The 15,659-nt window shown below is 41.7% G+C and overlaps 1 long non-coding RNA gene across 1 annotated transcript in view; it reads left to right on the top strand.

Annotated features, from left to right (window-relative positions):
• The window catches only part of LOC143844203 (uncharacterized), a 35,766-nt gene extending 21,759 nt beyond the window's left edge, over positions 1-14,007 (top strand). The window contains exons 2-3 of the long non-coding RNA XR_013233858.1: positions 12,680-12,779; positions 13,853-14,007. This is a non-coding gene — a long non-coding RNA (uncharacterized LOC143844203). The remainder of the gene's footprint in view (positions 1-12,679; positions 12,780-13,852) is intronic.
• Positions 14,008-15,659: the final 1,652 nt, after the last annotated feature.

The following is a 15,659-nucleotide window of genomic DNA, read 5'->3' as shown; positions in this document are numbered from 1 at the left end:
GATCTGGCTCAGATCAGTGGTTGGTTGGGAGAGGTCCACAAGGTCTATAAGGTGGAGCTCTCCCTCCTAGCAGGGTTTTGGTTGGGGCCAGTGACATAACATCTATCAAGCATCACCTATTGAAGATGCCCCCCTGACTGGACCCTGGTATACACAGGTGATAAAATCTTGCTGTTATCGGCCTCTTGCTCCTATCACTTTAAATATTAGTAATTCTTCATCATAATTCATGACAGGCCATTTCCGGTAACACTGCACATGTATGAACATAAGCAAGTAGGTAGGTAGGTTATGGAGAACTTGCATATGTTGGGGATTCAGAATGTTCACCTGGTTTTTCAAAGAGTAATGATAAAGCCCACACACTTGATTCTTATAAAATAACTTCAGTGAGTTCACATTGTCCTATTTAAGCAGGTTCCTAAAGTCAAGTTGCTGTATCCCAGCTCGTAGACATAGGTATCAGAAATCTCATTGTATGCCCGACAATGGTTTTTAATCTTTATGGAAAAGTTACAAATGTGAACTTTGAAATCCCCTGAGAGACCCAGCTCAATGATTAACAGAGTGACAGCTTCATCTCACCTCTCTTAATGCTAAGCTGTATTGCAGCCCTGCGTTTAGTATCACATTTTTATCCTGGAATTAGGTCAAGCAGCAAAAGGCAAACTTATGGGACACACGTCCCGCTAAGATATCTCTACAAAGTAGATTTGGTGTGGTAGTGATTGGCCCATGATTACCCCATAAAGCATTATAGGCGAATGAAGATTTGAATCCAGCTCTTCTTGGTCCAGCTCTTCTTGAATCAGATGAGACCAAAGCTGGTCAGGAATTCTGTAAAGTGTTCATATTTTCTACAGTCATTGAAGAATCTCATGTAGAATAAGGAAAAGAGATTTGGGGTACGATCCACCACAGTAAATTAGTTAACATTCATTAATTTGAAAATGAGAGGTAACCCTGTGCTTAACATTGTGCTCCCATGGAAACAAAATTGTTTTAATATTGTCTGGGCTTTTCCGCACTACCACCAACCTCCTGGTGGTCCCTGGCCCCAAAGTGGCCCAGTTGACCTCAACCAGGGCCAGAGTTTTCTCCATCCTGACCCCCACCTGATGGAATGAGCTCCCAGAGGAGATCAGGGCCCTGACAGAACTCAAACAGCCCTGCAGGGCCTGCAAAAGGGAGCTCCTCCACAAGGCATTTGGTTGAGGTCAACTACCACTTCCCATTGGCTCCCAAGCCTCCCGCCAATGACAACCACTACAGATCCACCCAACCCACCGGGCCTTCAGTACGAGTTAATGTTCTCCCCAGTATTCATCCATTCACAATGTTGTTTATTGTTATCACTATATTGTATTACTGTTATCACCACATTATTGCAAACTGAGTTACCTGTATTGTTTCTGTTTCGTGTAATCTGACCTGAGCCTTTGGGAAGGGTGGTATATAAATAGAATAAATAAATAGAATAAATAAATAAATATACACAGATTTTCCAGTTTTGATTTTCAGTACATGCTAACTTGTGACCATGCCTGTTTCGGTCAACTGAAGCTGGTGCATGATCCAAAAACACATTTTCTGCTTCAAGGACAGGCAGGCTGAGCATCAACAAAGGGCCCTGAGTGTTCCCTTTCCCTTCCTGTGTGCAAGTCAAAGGGTAGACTCTAATAGTCTCTTGGTCTCTGGCTCATGATTTGTGGTGTTGGATCCAGGACAGTTCCCAGATATATCTAGTTATTTGTGTTTTACTTAAATTACATTTTTGCTACTGTTGCAATCTTCTTTAGGTCTCTTTTTAGGGGAAATTGGGGAATAAATATTTAAGAAAGCACACATGCACACCCTCTGCTGGCACAAGGGAGGGGGGATTTTGGGGGGATTCTCTGGCCACGTTGCATCTTATCCTAGAAGGCCAACCAGCAGCAATCAAAGTGGGGAAGCTCAACCTCCACAAAGTCCTTGCACAGGTGATCCATGTGATCCTACCAAGAACACAGTTAAAATGTCAAAGGTGGATTTGATACCAAATCAAATCTCATCAATTCCATCCCTTTGGGGGCTGCTGGGTGAGATTTCCCAATGCCCAAACTTTTGCCTGATTAAGAATTGTACATAATGACCTTGTTTGGATCAATGGGAACAAAGTCATTCTCTTTTGCATCAGCTTTGCCATCTTTTGGGCTTCCTATGGTCATAATGCCCTTTGCTGGCCAATGCAGAATTGGAGATGCTGAAAGTCAATAATCAATGTGTGAGGAAGTGCACAGAAAACAGCTTCCGCTCAGCTGCTAAAACAGATTGACTCTTTCCTTCTTAAACGGATAGATTTGTTTTAGTAGCTCTCCTTTTCCCTTCCCTGGACCTCATGGTGGCATTTAACTCCTGAAAGGATGCTATTTGGAGCTGAAGCCAAGTCCTCTTTGCTTTCAGCTACATCTGTAATTACATTGTTGATGCTACCGCGGCTTCCATGCCAGTAATGGGCAGCTCAGAAAACTCTGCAGTGTCTTTTACCACCTGCCGTGTTAACGATTTCTGTCAAGCCCACCTTCCAGCCTGTCTCCTTTAATTACTAGAGACTGACTGTTAGACTCTCAGTGTAATTATGGCTGGATGGAAGGCATCTGATGGCTCCTGGCCAGTAGCCATGACAACACCAAGTAATAAAGCTTGCATTGAATGACGGACACGCAAAGCTCAAAACATTTTTAAAGATAAAGGGGCATCCTTTCCCCATGAAAAGGTGCAATTCTTGGGGAAAGGTTTGAAGATCTATTTTAAGAAGCGACAGTAATATAAAGGCAGCAGGATTATTATTTACATGTGGTTGTAGTTGGCTGGGTGGCTGCCTAGTAGCCAGCACCCAACACATCAAGGATTGCTTTGCTCAGAGTTTCAAGCCGATTTTTCTTCAGTCTTAGTCAATCATGAAGTTTTGGGGGTTAGGAGGAGATGTTTTAAACAAGGACTTGGGGGTGGGCTTCAGAACACTAATGGGAACCGGGTTTCTTTTCCAATCCGTCCTTCAGGAGGCCTACAAAATCCATTTTGCCTTTGTTTAAATGGCCAAAGGGCCATTGGAGTCCGAGATGAAAAATGAGGCCAGGGTAGGTGGTGCAAAACCAAGTAAAAATATTTTTTTATTACTGAGTTAACATTCCCTGTGCATTTTGCCAACAGGCTTAATCAGGGGAATCTACTAGTCCTGCTGCATTTCTTCAGAAAGAGTACAAGATCAGTAGCTATTTCTTTTGTACTGTCTGCCTTGTTTATCTCTTTGGGTCTCATGTGGTTGTTTTTTTTTTGCGCTCTTGGAATTCCTCAGCAACACATGTTTGAGACTGGAAATTCTCTTCATCTTGATGTTACTGTTGATGTGTTTGTATGATAATTATTTATTTTATGAGCCCCTTTAAATACATTTTGCATTTTGTTACATGGTCTCCATGTTTGATTTGTGCAATTTACACTGTTTGCGTTTTTGTTGTGTGTTTATGGTAGACTGTATACCCTATGGGGTGTATGGTCATGAATGTCTAGTAACACACCAAGTGTACACAGTTTCCAGCTTCCTTCTCGGACCACAACTTTTTGCCCTTTGGTTCTGATTTTCTCCCATTTTAAAATGGCAGTTCCTTCAAAGGGGGCAGATGACTTGCCTTGAATTAGAGACTTTTGCACAAGCTGCATTCTTTCAGGTAAGATACCTCATCTAAATTCTGATCGGTTACCACTCTTAAGCCTGAGAACACTTTACTGGCAGTAAGCCCCACTGAATAAGAAACTTCTGAGTAGACACACTTAGGATTGGTCTCATAAACAGTCTTTATTTTTCCTACCAGGAAAGATTTCATCCAATGAAATCCAAAATATGCAGCAGGTAGTAGGTAGAGTCAGTAATTAATTCCAAGTCATAGTGGAAGCACAGAGATTTATACTACATGCTTTGTACATTCAGTTATCCATTCATTCACACTCTCTAAATAGATTTGTTTAATAGTCTCCAAACAAGCAAAAAAGTGAGTTGTCCCTTTAATATCAGTTACACCAGCACACAATTATCAGCTTCAACTTCCTGTTTTCACATTAAAGAAATAGGATTTCTCCCCCATTAACCTTTATGCATTCTAACTTTTACTCTGGGTCTTGCAAAACAGGGAGGGGAAATTATAAACAAATAGTTTACATTTTGCCACCAAAGTGTTATGTGTGGTTGTTATGCCTGTTCTCGTGTTGAGAGTGAAAAGTGCTTTCCCTTTTAATTTAGAAAAACAATGTGCCTATGCTTCGGTTATAAGCAGTTTAGGGAACACAGTTTTAACGAGAAACAAGAGTCTTGGTTGTTGTTTGCTATTTCCAAGGTCCCCATTCTCCCACCTGCCTTGTGAGAAGCCCTTCCCCTCTGAGACCATTGTTGTGATAATACAAGGGTTTGCCTTGAACCCTGAGCTTTCAGACAATCATCTTTTATCCAGGATACACATTTTACTGGTTTCTTGTAAGAACTCGGTTACATTTTCTACTGGAAACATTTTTCATCTAAACCCAAGAGGCGTTGCCCTCCCCCACCCTTCCAAATTAATATCATGTAAAGAATATCACTTTGGTACAGCTCATCTACTTCTAATCCCCAAGTCATTCAAAAATAATATAATAACCAAGTTAAAGATAGATTTTTTTGCGAGAGGAAAAATGTCTTAGAATGTACTCTTGCTTTTTCTTTCAAACCACCGTTTCCTATCTGAAATGTCATTACATCGCCTGAAGTGTCACTGCTTAACACTATGAATGCTTTTGAGAGCTGTTTCTAAGGAGATTTTTCTATTTTCTGATTGTGCATCAAGAATCACATTGCTTCTCGTCTCTTGTATAAAAACCTGGAAGCCATTTTTTATAGATCTGAGATATAACGACCTACTTTGTAGCTCCATTTCTTAACTTCCCCCCTTCCGATGCACATTCTCAGCTCAAGTTTTATTTCAGTATACATCTGTTCATCCATAGCTAATCAAACCAGTTAATTATACGAACATGAAATAAAGGCAGCTAACAGAGATCTAATAGAAATGTCGTCTAAGTATTGTTGGTGACTTGTCATTTGTTAGGGCTGGATTAATTCTATGTATAGGAGATTTCAGTATCTTAGGGGAAATATGGAGTTGCTTGCAAGAAATATCTGTTTGTTTGTTTCCACCATTTCTATGGCACTTTTCCACCCAAGGCAGAAAACGTTTGGATACTTCAACATTTAAGCATTCCAGCATTTAGAATAAATAGCTGACCAAATGGAGACATTCATCATAAGGCAGTTTTGTTTTGTTTGTTTACTTTCTTTTACTGTAAACTGCCACGAGTAGGACTGGTTTCGGGAGTAGCAGGGATACATCAAAATATAAATAAATATATAAATAAAAACGTAAACAAATTTACTTTTTGGTCCAGAAAATCTCTCCAAGTAAATCCATTAAAGTCGTCAAGAACAAGGCACAAAAATATAAAATCAGTAAAACAAACAAGTCCACAAGGCAACAAACAAGAAAAACATCACAATCGTATCAAAATTCCATAGCCATGAGTCTGCAGTGGAAGCAGATTGGGAGGGAAAAAATTAAGTAATAATAAAATAATTTTAAAATATGTAACAATTTCTAGAAAACTTCCGCACTCACTTGGACTCAGTGTCTTACAATGTCAATTTTTTAAAAAGAAACATAACAATCAAATTCCACATATTTCTAAAACGAAGTCACCTCACAACAAATCTCCCTGCCATCAAGAGGCTAATCCATAGTTTGGGAACGGATAGGGAAGAATAGCTCTGTTCCTTATAGAATCATAGAATCATAGAGTTGGAAGGGGCCATATAGGCCATCTAGTCCAACCCCCTGCTCAATGCAGGATGATGGGAAGCATCTCACCCTAGGTGCTTCTTTCCTTCTGAAGTTTAGTCTTCTACATATCCAATAACAAACTTAAAAGTTGCCTCCAGAATGACACTTTTGAACTAGAATACATGTGCAGGTTGGCTCTACCGAGCTTAGGCCCGGAAAGACCATGAATGGTTAGTTTGCTGCAGAGAACTCCACATCCACTTTGGTTGGGAGTGGTTTACAGCCATGCTGACTGAGCTGTTTATTCTTTTCTGTATATCCATATAATTTTGGAACGCTGGCTTTTCTAGACTCTCATAGTAATTCCTTTCTCTGCCTTCTTTTTGTTTGTACATGTGTGTGTGAAGAGCTGTCAAGTCACAGCTAACTTTTAAAGAAGAGTTGGCTTTTATACCCCGCTTCTCACTGCCCAGAGGAGTGTTAAAGCAGCTTACAATTGTCTTCCCTTCCTTTCCCCACCACAGACACCCTCTGAAGTAGGGGAGGCTGAGAGAGCCCTGCTATTACTACTTTGTGAGAGTAGTTCCATCAAGGCTGTGATGAGCTCAAGGTCACCCAATTGGCTGCATGTGGGCGAGCGAGGAATCAAACCTGGCTCACCAAATTAGAAGCTGCTGCTGATCCCATTTGGTGACCCCATAGATAGGGTTTTCAAGGCAAGAGGCTAACAGAAGTGGCTTACTACTGCCTTTCTCTGTGAAATATTTTCCTGGTGGTCTCCCAGCCAGATATTAACCAGGGCCAACGTTGCTTAGTATCCAAGATCTGACAAGACTGAGCTTGCCTGGGCCATCCCAAGGGAAATGTATCACAGATCTAACAAAATGGGTTCTGTCTAATAAAAGCTTAGACCTCAACAGGGGCCGTAAGTGCCATAAGACTGTTATGCTTACATTAGGGTAACACACTATTACTTTGCTGAAAACATGAGGGCTCAGATTGATCTTTTCAGACATTCAGTTTTGGCACACCAGTCGCATAACAGGAGCACATGTTACCCATAGTCCTCTTGATGTATGTGTTTATTTTATGTAATTAGAGTAATATCCATATTTTTCAGCTTTGTACACATGGACAGAAACGATGATTTTTTAGAATATGTTTTTGCATGTACTGAAGCTACATGCGTGTTATCTTATTCACAAAAAATGTTGAGCACACGCATCAGGAGAACCACATGGAGCATGCTGCCCTTTTGCATATGCTAGATTCAAGTTCAGTGGTACATTAGAGACAAATGAGATTTTCAGGGTATAAACTTTAGAGTGAAAGCTCCCTTTGACAGAGACCAACATGGATACCCTCCAAAATGGATGAATCATAGAATCATAGACTTGGAAGGGACCTCCAAGGTCATCAAGTACAACCCCTTGCAGAATGCAGGAAATTCACAACTACCTGCCCATGAACATTGACCCCAATTCCATGCCCAAATGTTGCCTCCCCCCCCCCAAAAAAAAAAGCCAGAATCCCTGGCCAGACTGACCTGGAAGAAATTTGCTTCCCAATCCCAAAGTGGCAATTAGCATTTCCCTAGGCATGCAAGAAAAAGCCACAAGAGCCATGTACTGACAAAGTACCTTCTACCCACCCACTCACAATCTGTTTGTTAATGGAATCAGCATTTCTGTCAGATGACTATCTAACATCTGCTTAAAAACTTCCAAAGAAGGAGAACCCACCACCTCAAAGGAAGCCTGTTCCACCGAGGAACCGATCTGTCAGGAACTTCTTCCAGATGTTTAGCCAAAAGTTCTTTTGAATTACTTTCAACTCATTGCTTCTGGTCCAATCCTTTGGGGCAACAGAAAACAACTCTGTTCCATCCTCTATATGACAGTCGTCCAAGTACTTTAAGATGGCTATCATAACATCTCTTAGTCGTCTTCTCTCCAGGATTAACAGACCAAGCTCTCAACCTTTCCCTATATATCTTGGTCTCCAAACCCCTCACCATTTTCATTGCCCTCCTCTGTATGTGCTCCTGTTTGTCTACATCCTTCTTCAGTTGTGGTGCCCAAAACTGAACGCAGTGTTCTAAGTGAGGTCTAACCAAAGCAGAGTACTGTGGTACCAACACCTATACTTTGTTTGATATAGGCCAAAATCCCATTTGCCTTTTTGGCCACCAAGTCACATTGCTGACTCATGTTCAGTGTATGGTCTACTAGATGCTTTTTGCACATACTACCATCAAGCCAAGTCTACCCATCCTATAATGATGCATTTGATTTGTCTTACCTAAATGCAAAATTTTACATTTATAACTATTTAAATTAATTTTATTCATTTTAGCCCAGTTTTCCAACCTGTCAAGATCATCCTGTATTCTGATGTGTCTTCTGCTGTGAAAGGAGCTTTGACCCTCCATAGCTTCTATGCTGAAAATCTAAAGTGCTCCTGGACTCAAATATAAAGTTCTATTGCAGACTAACATGGCTAAACTCTGAAAATTTTATGCCTGGGTGGTGCTCCAATATGTAAAAACAGAGCATTCTCTGTTCTGGCCCCCACCTGGTGGAATGAGCTCCCGGAGGAGATCAGGGCCCTGATGGAACTTAAACAGTTCCGCAGGGCCTGCAAAAAGGAGCTCTTCCGCCAGGCATTTGGTTGAGGCCAGGCATAACCAACAGCCATTGAAGGGCCCCTGTTTCCCCCTCCCTCCCAGAACTCCACCAGAGTGCTCTGGACCTGTTTGTACTGTTGTACTGTTGCATTGTTTATACTAATATATTGTTATATTGTTATACTGTTACAGCCATTAGTTGTTAATATTATTGTACGGTTATTAATATAGATTGTTTCATGTATTGTTCATATGTTCTATGTAAACCGCCCTGAGCCTCCGAGGAGGGCAGTATATAAATGTAACAAATAAATGAATGAATGAATGAACGAACGAACGAACGAACGAACGAACAAATTAATGAAAGGGCTAGTGTCCCTTCTGATAGCTGTTTATCAATGCCATATCAAATCTAGCGTGACCCAGGAATTATTGTGGATGGCAAATGAATCCCCAAGATGGTTGCATGAATCACCTCCAGAAATCTAATCCTCATTATTCTGTTCAGCTAACATGTAAAAGGCTGGTTGCACTCTTCAGGGTTTCTTGTTGTCATTCTTCCTAAAGGGAATGAGGATTCATTTCATTTCCATCCCCAAAATGTTATCACATCCTATTACTTCACTTTGCCTGTAATTATAGAATAAAAAAGGATGTCTACAAGAAAACGGCACATCTGTGAAGAACAGCTTGTATGCATTTAGACAGGAGATGATGGATTAGTTGTTGTGAAGGTCAGAGATTAAGGATTAGCCAGCAGGAAGACAAATAATATTAATTTTGCCTGGAATGCTAGGGAATCCAAGTAGGACTTTTCTGTAATGCCAAAATGGTGAATGTTTCAATTCATTCTGAACTAAGGGATGTGTGCAGCACATCAATTAGTACATTGATAGACATTCTATCAAAACTTAGAATTAATTAATTCATTCATTATTGTATTTATATACTGCGCCTCCTGGCCAGCTGACTTGGGGTGCTTCACAACAATAGAAATACAGTTTTAAACCAAAAAACAACCCATCCACCCCACCCACCCCCTGTCATGCAATGGCGGAAAACACCACCTCCCACCATACGTGGGGTGCTTCAAGGGGGAGCCCAATCGATGTTCCACCAGCCTCAACCAAATGCCTGGTGGAAGAGCTCCATCTTGCAGGCCCCGTGGAACTGTGGGAGCTCTGTCAGGGTCCTCAGCTCGTCCAGGAGCTCATTCCACCAGGTCAGGACCAGGACTGGTTGAGACCAGGCAGACCTCTCTTGGGCTGGGGACAACTAGCCTGCTCAGATTTGCAGAGCATAACACCCTGCTGGGGGCATAAAGAAATAGTCCCTCAGGTATGCCAAACCCAGACCATGAATGACCTTAAAGGTCAAAACCCAAACCTTAAACTGGATCCAGAATACCACTGGCAATCAATGCAACTGCTGCAGCACAGGCTGCACCCCATCCAGGCTAGGGAGGAACACTGCCTGATCTGGACCCTTCCCCGGGACTTCCATCTTGGAAGGGTTGAGTTTCAGGTGACTCTGATTGAGCCAGACCATCACTGCTTCCAAACAACTGGCAAATTTATCTATGAGGGTGGGGGTGGGGGAGCTGGGCTGGCTGTCCATTAGGAGAAAGAGCTGGGTATCATTGGTATACTGCTGGCAACCCAGGCCAAAGCTTCAGACCAGCTGGGCCAGGGGATACATATAGGTGATGATGAAGAAGAGTTGGTTTTTACACCCCGCTTTTTGCTGCCTGAAAGAGTCTTGAAGTGGCTTACAATTGCCTTTCCTTTCCTTTCCCCACAACAGACATCTTGTGAGGTAGGTGAGGCTGAAAGAGCCCTGATATTACTGCTCAGTCAGAACAGCTCGATCAGGGCTGTGATGAGCTTAAGGTCACCCAGCTGGCTGCACAATTGCTCCTTTCCCACAGCAGCTCTCTGTGTTCAGTTGGGAGAATTCATGTGACATTCATGCATTTACATGTATCCAATTCATGAAAAGCCCATTGTTTAGGCAAGAAGGACACACTTTTTTGCCAGTTACATTCTGCGTTATTCAATATTTTATAGTCAAGTTGAACCTCGTGGGTTTTTTAGCTCTAGTTCTCATGTGCTTGTTCTCTTTGCAAAATTCCTTCCACAATGATTGAATGTGAAGAGCAGGGAAATACATGCCGCTATTTCAAATTAAAGAATCTCTTTCACATGAAGTTGGGGGCTGATACTGGCACTACAAATATTGTGTGGCCTTTCTCTTACTTTTGGTTGTCATGCTGAAAAGAGAATGCCACTTTGCCAGGGGGGATTAGTATTTTCTTCATATCCAGAATTCCCCAGCCAGCAAATTATTCTTGTGCTGCTGGAATCCAGGTGGAAGAAAATTTACCACAATTTCTGACAGCCTCGATTAATTTTATGTATTAATTTGAAAATGATGTCAATCCCTGATGGATGATGCAGACAGTACTAAAGTTCTGAGCCCTTAACTCTGCCCAATTCCTCCCCCCTGGGTAAAATATAAAATATCCAACAACCAGGGTTAAGGAGGTATGAGATCATTTATATTAATGCCGTTCTCGCTAAATGTTTGGGATGTGTATGCCAATATTAACTAACCAGTTCTCAGAGCAAAATAAAATGCCTGTTTGTTAACATAGGTATTACAAATTAGATCCTAAGATTCTTCTGCTCACACAAGATTTCTGCTGATTGCTGCACACAAAGACAGGCACACATTCTGTAAATTCCCCAGTGTGGTACTCCATGCTGTTCTCAGGGGGTTCTATCAATCCGCAGGTGTTGCATTTCAAAGAGTAGAACAAGCTGGGACAGAATATTCTGATTCAGCCTCCATTTTGTTCTTCCCTCCTCCTTTGCTCTATTTTATTTTTTTTTTGTACCTAAGCAAATAAGTTTCAGGCAGTTGCACAATTCAAGGTGAACAGAGGAAACCTGTTTAAACCATGCTAGATGATGTCAAACAGCCATTCCAGAAAGACCCCAGGAAAAAAAAGTCTTGCTCAGGGCGTGTCATCCAGACCGTTTGAGCTCTATGCCTTTAGCTACTGAAAGAACCTATCCCAGATGATGCTTTCATTACCTAAATAAGAGACCATGCTAATTTTTTGCTAAAGTTTGATTTCCCACCTTTGGTCCATTTGGGGTGGTCTGAAATATATGATAAACTCAATCTCTTCCTAAGACTGAACCTGCTTCCAAACGCACAGTGTTGAAACCCTGGTTGGAACTTCAGGGCCAGTATATTTAATATCTCTCTCTCTCTCTCTCTCTCTCTCTCTCTCTCTCTCTCTCTCTCTCTCTCTCTCTCTCTCTCTCTCTCTCTCTGGTCTTGGCTTAGAGTTTTGAGTGCTTAAAGTATTTATTCTTTAGAAGATGGCCCAGGTTAGCCTAATATTGCCAGATCTTGGGAACGAAGCAGGGTCAGCCCTGGATGGAAGACTACCAAAAAAGTCTGGAGTGGCTATCCAGAGGAAAGCACTGGCAAGCCTTAATGTCTCTGGCCTTGAAAACCCTGCAGCAGGAATGCTGGAGGTGTTTCATGGCATGGGAAAATTATTATTAAGGTTTTCCTCCTTATATGGGCAGGTCAACCCCCCGCCACCCAAAGTGGCCAATGATGGTGCTGTAAAGGGTGGGAAGAGGAGGGGCCTAGGCCATTCAGACCTTTGCCAGAGGAGACTCCTCTCACTTTAAGTTGACCTGTATTTTTGTTTTAATGTGGGGGGTGGAGGTGGCAGAGGGACCTGGTTTGGCCTGGATCACTACCTAGATTTCAAGGTTTCTTGTATCAGCCAGTAAAACTTAATCCAGCAGCTCTATAAGGACAGAGTAAGACATGGTAGAAGGAAGGTAGCACAATGATATTCTGACTCCTTACCTGGGCATTTTTATTGTTGTTTAGGGCTTCAGTTATGAAGTCAGAATCACAGTGACACTTGTCTTGCTACACAAGCAGGGGAGTTCCACTGTGTGATTACAGCTCCACCTATTGTACATATCAGATCCAACCTTCTAACTAGTCTAGGCTGAAAAGCTAATGATTTTTAATATTTGGAGCACTTCAGATCTGGCCAGTATTCTGGTGCCTCACTGTTTAGTTTAAAGTTTGTAGGGGGTTATAAAGAAAGGGAATGAAGAGGGAGTGAATTTGATGATAATGTAAATGGCGAATGTCTTCTATTTTCCATTTCCAGGTCACATGCTGATCTTGCCAATGAAGAGGTCTGTTATGACTATTCAAAGTATTTGGTTTATACCAATCACACTGCTGATTTCTGCTGCTATACCTTCTAGGTGAGGAGCAAAAGTGTTGTCTGTATATCTTGGTATATAGGAAAGCAGTTCTGGGGATGAGGGTACAGAGTGAAATCCATGTACATGCGTAATCCAAGCACAGAATAAAATCCATCTATCTATAAGAAATAAAATCTGCCTGTCAAGTCCATCCTTTCACATAAGAAAACCAAGAGGGGGGATAGTGTGCCTGCTTTAAAGCTAAAACAAAGTACACCAGTAAGGGGCAATAGTCTCATCCCTCTTGGTTGGTGATGGGTGGGATGTGTTTCCAAAAGGAAAACCAAGTAGAATAATAGCTTTAATAACTATGTTAAGAAAACCAAGCAGACTTGTTAAAGAAGATAGCCAACTGATCATGAAATCAATTTTTCTATGTTCATCTTTCATATGTGTAAGTATGTCCAACTTAGCAGCATGTGAATAATGGCAGAATACAAATTTCCCATCCTGCTCTGGTAATACTGAAAGCAAAGCATCAGATCATATGGAATGAGCCTACCACTTTGATCCTTTCCATATCAGAATCACCCTTTCCAGGACTTAGGGCAATGCTAATGTGGGAAGGAACCACATTTGGGCTCCTCCAGATTTCGGTCTTTTGTATGCGTGCTCTTTTGATTATCATTATTTATATTGTAAGGTTTCTTGAGTCCACCAAGACAGAAAGGAAACTAATAAATGTTTTAAATAAATAAATACATGGGACTCGGGACCTCCTTCTCTTTGGAGATTGTATTCTAACCAGTGGGCTGTGGCTTGTAGACTTCATTAAGGTCTTCCTATCTTCTGTGATGCTGCTGAGTTTATTGCTGCTACTTGCTCAGATCTGTTATTTGGTTATAGGGCTGTATGAATGGTGGGGAGGGAAATGTTACGGAACATGAAGCCAGTACGTTCATCTTACAATGGAAGAAGACGATATAATATCACAGGATGAGAAAGCCAAGGAGAAAGCTTTAGATAAAGTGTAAAGGTTACCTCAGATATCATTTCTCAAACTCCTAGTAATTCAGTTTTTTTATTAGCACCATATTTGTCTGCCTCAATTCTCTCCTGTTCTTTCTCTATAGAGCACAAGGTGGCACACAGATGTACTATTTCTATGTCCACAGGAAAAACCTACCAGAATGAGGAATGGCTTAATATGAAGAGCAACCAAAACATTTTATATAGCAGGCACTGTGCCTTGCTTTAGAACCAGCTGGAGTCATGTAATCTTGAGCTCAGAGGAAAGACAAGTTATAACTAGTTAATAAATCAAATTATTAAAATCACTGGTTGCTAAACCTTGCAATTATTTTTATTCTTACATTTATTTATTTTACATTTTACATTTCTAGGCTACCTTTCCACCCAGTTTCCCTGGAAAGTCTTTAAATAGCAAAGTCTACCACCACAGTGTGGGTCTCCCTTCTCTTAGCCTAGGGCTTTCCAAAATAGAATCATAGAATCATAGAGTTGGAAGGGGCCACACAGGCCATCTAGTCCAACACACTGCTCAACGCAAGATCAGCATCCTAAAGCATCCAAGAAAAGTGTGTAGCCAACCTTTGTTTGAAGACTGCCAGTGAAAATGGGCAGTATTCCGCTCCTGGGGGCAGTGGAAGGATCCAGAGGGGCAGTGAGGAATTTGGGGACATTAGGGAGGCAGCTGCCTGACTCTTCTTGCTTCTGCTGCATTTTCCTAGCAAGAGACATTTCAAGATGGCTCGCCATTGCCTGCCTCTGAGTAGTAGCAACCCTGAACTTCCTTGGTGGTCTCCCACCCCAATACTGACCAGGGCCAACCCTGCTTAGCTTCCTAAAGAAAATGACAGCTTCAGGAAGTAGGCTGACTGGGGTCAAATTTCTGCTGAGCTCCTTCCCAGGATCCATCCCATATCTCCGGGAATTTTTTAACCCAGGGTTGGCAACTCTTCGCCATAAGTCTCCATCTGTGGGAAGGTGGAAAAGCTTTTTCCTACTTGCTCCTGGCCATGGGATTCTCCATCTCTGAGTGTGTGTGTGAGAGTGTGTGTGTGTGTGTTCCTCTGTCTGTCTTTCTGCCCAATGAGAACACAAAGTGGCTTTTGTGAATGATTTTTTTACAAAAAACCTATATAGATTAGAGGTTGCAGTTCTTAACCACTACATAACGCTGGCTCTATAGAATCCAGAAAGTCCTCCCTAGGCCACTCTGCTAGCCCTGCAATTGGCAATAAAATCATTAAAATAGCAATACTGGTTTTAACTCTGCTGGCTAAACAAAGCCAGTCTCGTAATACCGGCTGACACACACTTTCCCCTCTCCTCTTCCTACTGCCCATCCTGTCCTCGTTAAATCAATGAGCAGCCCATGAACCAGACATGAATAACCCTTTCCGATTATTTAAATCTGATTCGCTATAATGACCATATGTACAGGACATTTGGTGGCTGTTGGGTTAAAAAAAACAAGCACAAGTACATGTCATATACTATTGGTCTCTTGGCTGTGAATATGCACATCAGTTGATTTCATTTTGGTCATTCCTCGACACTTGGTGGCTAACGGCTGAATTTTGAAATCCTTCTGAAAGGAAGGAAGGAAGGAAGGAAGGAAGGAAGGAAGGAAGGAAGGAAGGAAGGAAGGAAGGAAGGAAGGAAGGAAGGAAGGAAGTTTTGAGTTGATGTGGCCAAAAAGTTCTCTCTGCAATATTTTTCTCTGCAGTGCCTCCTTACCTCACAAGATGCAACTACTCCTCAAGCGATAAGCTGATGCATAGCCTGCATATCTGAACCAGACCTTAGCCTCGATTTGTGCCCAAAAACAAGTACTAGCTAATACTTGAAAACTTGAAACATACAGTATGCTGCTTGTGACAGAGCCTTCTCTAGCTATCGACAACTGATTATGGA

Source organism: Paroedura picta, chromosome 9, assembly GCF_049243985.1.
Source record: "Paroedura picta isolate Pp20150507F chromosome 9, Ppicta_v3.0, whole genome shotgun sequence".
Classification (NCBI taxonomy): Eukaryota; Metazoa; Chordata; class Lepidosauria; order Squamata; family Gekkonidae; genus Paroedura; species Paroedura picta.
The sequence above is the reverse complement of the archived record's forward strand: the minus strand, read 5'-3'. Positions and strand labels throughout refer to the sequence as shown.